Raw genomic sequence first — 6,000 nt, 5'->3', positions numbered from 1 at the left:
AGCTTGTATATGCACATGTTCATGCAGCACACAGGGAGGCCAGAAGAGGGCGCCAGATCCCATGAAACTGGAGTTATGTAACGTTGTGAATCACCAATTCCTTGAAATCAAACCTGAACCCTCTGGTCTTGTCTTAAAAGTTGAGCCACTGGGCTAGTGAGATGGCTCAGTGGTTAAGAGCACTGATTGCTCTCCCGAAGGTCCCAAGTTCAAATCCCAGCAACCATATGGTGGCTTACAACCATCCTTAGAAGATCTGATGCCCTCTTCTGGAGTATCTGAAGACAGCTTCAGTGTATATAACAATAAATAAAATAATACATCTTTAAAAAAAAAAAAAGCTGAGCCATCTCTCCAGTCCCAGTTTTTCCTTCCTTCCTTTCCTCTCTCTTCTCTCCCTCTCTCTTTCCCTCCATCTTTCCGTTTTTGTGAGACTGGGTTTCTCTGTGTAGCCCTGGCTGTCCTGAACTTGCTCTATAAACCAGGCTGGCCTCAAGCTCACAAAGACCTGTCTGCCTCTGCCTTCTGAGTGCTGGGATCAAAGGCATGGGCCACCACCACCTGGCCTTTTCCATTTCTTTTTTCTTTTTCTTTTTTTTTAAGATAGCAGCCCTATTTATAATTGCCAGATGCTGGAAAGAACCCAGGTATCCCTCAACAGAAGAGTGGATGCAAAAAATGTGGTATATCTACACAATGGAGTACTATTCAGCCATTAGAAACAATGAATTCATGAAATTCTTAGGCAAATGGATGGAGCTAGAGAACATCATACTAAGTGAGGTAACCCTGACTCAAAAGGTGAATTATGGTATGCACTCACTAATAAGTGGATATTAACCTAGAAAACTGGAATACCCAAAACATAATCCACACATCAAATGAGGTACAAGAAGAAAGGAAGAGTGGCCCCCTGTTCTGGAAAGACTCAGTGAAGCAGTATTCGGCAAAACCAGAACGGGGAAGTGGGAAGGGGTGGGTGGGAGGTCAGGGGGAGAGAAGGGGGCTTACGGGACTTTCGGGGAGTCGGGGGCTAGAAAAGGGGAAATCATTTGAAATGTAAATAAAAAATATATCGAATAAAAAAAAAAGATTTACTTATTACTATATCTAAGTACACTGTAGCTGTCTTCAGACACACCAGAAGAGGGCATCAGATCCCATTACAGATGGTTGGTGTGGTTGCTAGGAATTGAACTCAGGACCGTTGGAAGAGCAGTCAGTGCTCTTAACCGCTGAGCCATCTCTCTAGTCCCCTTTCCATTTCTTGATACGTTGTCTAATTTTATTCCATGCCTAGTTTAAAAGACATGGCCTTTTCCTCCATCTCCTGCTAGCCTTTACTGCTCTTTTCAAACTCTAATAAAGTTGTCCCTGAGCTTCCTCTGAGTCCCTTCTAAATTCTTATATTAATGAACCCTCAAGAGAATCTTACTTTTCCAGAAACAAAAGGAGAGAAGCATTCTGGCCGATCCCTTAGGGTCCTCCACAGGTGGAGCTGGAGCTGGAGATTGGTAAGGTCAAGAACTCCGTGGAGAGGGTGCAGGCTCACCGGCCAGGGCGTTTGGGCTCTCACTCTGGCAAGCAGAAGCTGAAAGCCATCCCGGGCAGGCTACGGCAAGGCCGGTGTGCCAGCCCCACCTCAGCTTGCCCACAGGAATGCTTGTCCAAGGCCAGGATGGAAGTCCCCTGTTGTCCTACAGAAGGAGGTGTGCCTGCTCTGTGTGGCCCCCCTGCGCACCCCACCCCCTCCACCCCCCCACCCCCTCACCCCTGTGCACCTGCACAGCTACACAGCCTTGTAGGAGGAGCTGCACGGCAAAGTTATTCACCTGCACTCAACACTGCTGTACTGGACTAACATTTTTTTAATATATCGAAAGCTAAAACACCAGTTTTTCTAGTCACTTTTAAAATAGAATAAGTGCACTTGCTACTGAAAAAAAAAACAATCCCTCATTGGTCACAAGTGTTCATCTAATTAACTTTAAAATAAATTAACATGTATTTATTAAGTGTATACTTTTATATATGTATGTATATATATATATATATGTGTGTGTGTGTGTGTGTGTGTGTGTTCTGTATTCATGTGAAGGTCTGATGACAACTTGCCAGACTCCTTCCCTTCCACTGGTGGGTTTCTGGGGATTGGACTAGAGTTGACAGGCTTGGCAGCAAACATCTTTACCCGCTGAACCATCTCATGGGCTCCAATTAGTTATACTCTTACTATCTTTATTATTTTGATACTGAAAACTCACGGATCTGGCTAGTGGAGTCTTCGAGCTCATAATTTTCCGCTCATAATTTTCCCGACACGGTCTCACGTATCCCAAGCCTGTTTGGAAAACGACACTGAAACTCTGATTCCTCACCGAATAAATGCTGTGATTAACTGGAGTGTACGCACACTTCTGCTCCCACGTCCTCGCGCGGGCGAAGCAAGCTCGCCCACCCACTGAGCGGCCCCAGCTCCTCTCCAAGCTCTAGGAGACACAACGCAAAGGCCCGAAGCCCTCCCCTTCCCGTCCCGGGGCGGAACTTAGGAGCCCCGCGCCTGGGCCGGAGCTCAGAGCCGCACACCAGCCTTTTCCGGCTGTCACCGGAAGTTGCTCTAATAGAGGCGGCTCCGTGTCAGGTGACCAAGGTCCGGGTAGGAGGGGTCGGAGGCTCAATCTTTCTGACTGACGCGTCTCTAAGACTGGCTTGTCTACTGTGGACAGGGGGACGGACTGGTGGCGTCGCTGGCGCTCGCTGTACGGCGGCAGGTACGGGGCGAGCCGGGGCGGCGGGCCCGGGAGGCGTGGGACCCCCTTCCCGGGCGCAGGAACTGAGGCACCTGAAACCAGGGGCCAGGAGACGGCCAGGCTGGCTCTGCCCAGGTCCCAGAAGGGAGGTCAGACTGGCATCCAGGGTACAGATTGGGCAAACTAAGGCCCCAGAGACGGGAAGGGCGCGCACAAGCTTCCTTTCCGGACAGGGGCTCGTCCTGACTCCCTCTTCGCCCCGGGGGCGGGACTGTCTCACGTGGGTAGGGATTTGGTTGAGTGGACAGAGTGTGGTGAACAGATTTGGGGTGAAGCCTAGGAGACCCGGACTTGAGTTCGCTGCCTGCAGCTAATGGTGCGTTCCAGGCCAAGTCTTTCCCTTCTGAACCCAGCTTCCATTCTTGTACAGCCGGGCACGGCTTTCTCGAAGCTTGGTCCTTCACTGCACCTGCTCTGAAAGCCTCCGGGATGCCGGCTCTACCGCCCTGGACATTTCCCACAGCTTGTTTGGAATCTGGGTTTGGATCCTAGGAAACCTTCTTTTGAACGTTCTCCTGTACCTACTGGTGTTTGAAGCCTGTTCTGAAATGCTGCCCCGCTGTGAATGCGGTATTCCATTCGAGGCAGCTGGAGCCGGTTCGATTCTTTGAAACTTCTAGCTTAGGAAAGAACGCTGGAGGAGAATATCTTTAAAAGCTGGCGCGGGGTGGGGGTGGGGGGCTGGGTGGGTAGGTTGTGGCAAAGAGGCCTCCTGCTTAATCTTTGTAGCTGAAAGAGATACAGCTAGGATTAATAGGTAGGTTCTAGGGGAAGACAAATGTGTACTTAATATTTAAGAATTTAACAGAAGAATTGTAGCTGTGACCACTGATGGGATGGACTGTCTCCTTGTCAAAGGAAGAATACAGAAGGCGGTCCTTTCCAATTTGAAAGTCTCCTATTAGTATTTATTGTGACTCTTATCTTTCCATTGATAACTCTGTCTTCAGAGTGTATGTAACACTTCTTTTGTGGTCTGAGACTGGGTCACAAGGATCTCAGGCTGTCCTCAAGCTCTTTTTGTAGTTCAAGTTGGCCTTGAACTTCTGATCCTCCTGTTTCAGTCTCGAGGGTGCTAGGATCACTTGTTACTTAGTACCATTATGCCTGTTGAATGTGACATTTCTTCGTCTTCTTTTCTTGAGCTCTCCTCCCTAGTCTATATCTCCTGTCAATAAGGCCAGCACACTTGATCTCTTACATAATCTTTCCTGGTTGTCACATTTGCCATCCTTCTTTTCAAGGACTTTGGAATGACCCATTATCTGATAAAAAAGTATCCAAAATGTATGTTGTATTAATAAGCAGGGATCCGTTGCATTGGTTAATTAGTAGTTTTTTGCTTTGTGTTTGATATTTTTTAATTTATTTTATGTTAAGTCAGGGTCTCACGCTGACACTCAGCCCAGCCTGAGAACAATTTAGAAAGTCAGCCTCTGTCTGTCTTGTCTGTGTCTCTGTCTGTCTGTGTCTCTGTCTCTTCCTCCCTACCTCCATCTCTCTCCCTTTTCTCGAGTATCATTATGTAGCCAAGGGTAACTTCAAACTCATGGTCTTCCTGCCTCAGCCTCCCGAATGCTGGGGTTGCTTGTGTTCCCCAAGGCTCTGCTTGCCAGTGGACTCGGATTGCAGAATGGAGGGTTGATTGCAGTTGTTTGGGCCAGTCCTCTTCCTGACTTATAAACTGAACTTTAATTCTTTCTCTAGCAGTGTGTGTATAGATGTGAGAGAATGTCTGCAGTGTGTCAGTGTGCTGTCCACCCAGCATATGTGACCAATTCCTGTGGTCCTGACTTGCATACCTGTAGTTTTCTAATCTAACAGAGTTACTTGCATACCTGTAGTTTTCTAATCTAACAGAGTTCCTTATTTTGCACTTTACCAATCTCCTGTTAGAGTACTTAAGAATGCTTATGTTGTCTGGCAAAGCAAAGATTCCATATTATGACCCAATTCTGCTGACACTTCCTCCACAAAACAAAAGGTTGGGCTTGAACCAAAAGTTCCTGCCTGTTTCCCTGTTGTTTATGTTTCTCAAGATTTAAAAAACAAAAGTTGTGAAATGGTCATTCAGTTGTTACCTAACATTCAAGATAGTATGGCCTTAGACTCCATTGTCATCTCAGTGGTGAGGAAAATACTCTTTAATTTGTTGGATTTTTAAAAACTTATTAATTTGGGGATTTCTTTTAAAGGGATACTTGATTGATGTAAGTATAATCTACTGATCTGTGAAAAGGAGATTTGATGGTAAAAGTAAGTTTAGGAAAAGCTACTGAGCATTATCCTTTCCTAGTGTTTTAATGCAAGTACCACAGTAAAGGCACTGAGAGCTCTCACAATAAAAATCCAGGCTTTAGAATAAGCTGGCATGATAAAATGTTTTGCTTGCTTGGTGTTAACCGAAATTATTTGGTATAAAACCTCTTTTTCTTTTTTTAAATCCTTAACACAGGGCCTTCCTTTGTAGTGTACAGGGTGGCTTCACACTTTCTCCCCTGCTCCTGCCTTCCAAGTCTGGGATTACTGTTGTATGCTCCCACACAGGGTTATTTTTATGTTTTGTTTTGTTTTGCTTTGTTTTTGTATGTGTTTTCCAGACAGAGTTTCTCTATACAGTAGCCCTGGTTGTCCTAGAACTCTCTTTGTAGACCAAGCTGGCCTCAAACCCATCAAGATCTGCTTATCTCTGCCTCACCTGCACCAGGATAAATGACATATGCTCTGTATTTTTTATTGAAAACGAATTGGCAAATTTAGATCTGAAATTTAGGCATGTAGGCCAAATCTAGCCCTATGGCTGGTTTTTTGGTTTTTTGGTTTTTGCATAGCCTCAGAACTAAGAATGACAGCCCCCCACCCCATGTTCAGGCTGATCTCAAATTTGTGGCGATCCTATTTTTTTTTTTTTTTTGTATTTGTGTATGTGTGTACAGGCATTTGTTTGCTTTCTGATTTACTTATTTACTTTTTTTTATCTTGAGCCAGAGTTGCTCATTGAGCCTAGCGAGGCTGGCTGGCCAGCAAGGCGCAGGATCTACCTGTCTCTTCTCCCGGTCCTCAGTGCTATGGTTAGAGATATGTATTGCAGGGCCCAACTTTTACCTGGGTGCTGGGAATCTAATGCTTGTGCTGCAGCACTTACCACTGAGCCATCTTCCCCATCCTGGCTTTACATTTCTAAATGGGG

The 6,000-nt window shown here is 46.0% G+C and overlaps 1 protein-coding gene across 2 annotated transcripts in view; it reads left to right on the top strand.

Annotated features, from left to right (window-relative positions):
- Window positions 1-2,622: 2,622 nt before the first annotated feature.
- Window positions 2,623-6,000, top strand: part of LOC127696470 (E3 ubiquitin-protein ligase RNF185) — a 110,597-nt gene continuing 107,219 nt past the window's right edge. The window contains exon 1 of one of the 2 annotated variants that reach the window (XM_052199237.1): window positions 2,623-2,771. The gene's annotated coding sequence lies outside the window, so the exon portion shown is untranslated. The remainder of the gene's footprint in view (window positions 2,772-6,000) is intronic. The other variant, XM_052199243.1, reaches the window with a different exon arrangement.

The sequence above is a fragment of the Apodemus sylvaticus genome, chromosome 11, assembly GCF_947179515.1.
Source record: "Apodemus sylvaticus chromosome 11, mApoSyl1.1, whole genome shotgun sequence".
NCBI classification, from domain to species: Eukaryota; Metazoa; Chordata; class Mammalia; order Rodentia; family Muridae; genus Apodemus; species Apodemus sylvaticus.
This window is presented reverse-complemented; position numbering and strand designations above follow the sequence as displayed.